Here is a 989-nt window from a genome sequence, read left to right as displayed (position 1 = left end):
TCTTCATTACAGAGAGTGGCATGAGGTTTATGCTTGACCCTAGGTCACACAGAGCCTTCTCAAAGGTCATGGTGCCTATGGTGCAAGGAATTAGGAAGTGTCCGGGATCCAGAAGCTTCTGAGGTAACCTAAGTTGAACCAAAGCATTTAGTTCTTTGGTAAGCAGTGGAGGTTCTTCCTCCAAAGGTTTTATACCAAATAACTTGGCATTCAGTTTCATGAGAGCTCCTAGGTACCGAGCAACTTCCTCTTCCCTAGTATCCTCATCCTCATCAGAGGATGAGTAGTCATCAGATCTCATGCACTGCAGGAGTGCATGCAAAGGAACCTCTATGGTCTCTACATGAGCCTTGGCTTCCTTTAAGTTCTGGATAGGAATTGCTTCAGTGGGTGCTGAACACTCACTAGGTATGCCATCACTGGCGTTCAACGCAGTTCTGATGGTTCTTTAGGCATTGGACGCCCATTGGTGCACGAAATTGTGATCTCTGGTAATGGCTCCAAAAACTTGGTGCTCTAATCTCAATTCATAATTTGTCACAACTTCGATACAATTAACCAGCAAGTGCACTGGGTCGTCCAAGTAATAAACCTTACGTGAGTAAGGGTCGATCCCACGGAGATTGTTGGTATGAAGCAAGCTATGGTCACCTTGTAAATCTCAGTCAGGCGGATATAAAATAGTTATGGAGTTTTCGAAAATAAATAATAATAATAGAAGGATAGAAATACTTATGTAATTCATTGGTGAGAATTTCAGATAAGAGTATAGAGATGCTTTCGTCCCTCTGAATCTCTGCTTTTCTGCTGTCTTCACCCAATCAGTCTTACTCCTTTCCATGGTTGGCGTTATGTAAGGGCATCACCTTTGTCAATGGCTACATCCCATCCTCTTGTGAAAATGGTCCAAATGCTCTGTCACAGCACAGCTAATCATCTGAGGTTCTCGATCATGCTGGAATAGGATTCACCCTCCTTTTGCGTCTGTC

This window comes from Arachis ipaensis, chromosome B02 (genome assembly GCF_000816755.2).
Source record: "Arachis ipaensis cultivar K30076 chromosome B02, Araip1.1, whole genome shotgun sequence".
Lineage (NCBI taxonomy): Eukaryota > Viridiplantae > Streptophyta > Magnoliopsida > Fabales > Fabaceae > Arachis > Arachis ipaensis.
The sequence above is the reverse complement of the archived record's forward strand: the minus strand, read 5'-3'. Positions refer to the sequence as shown.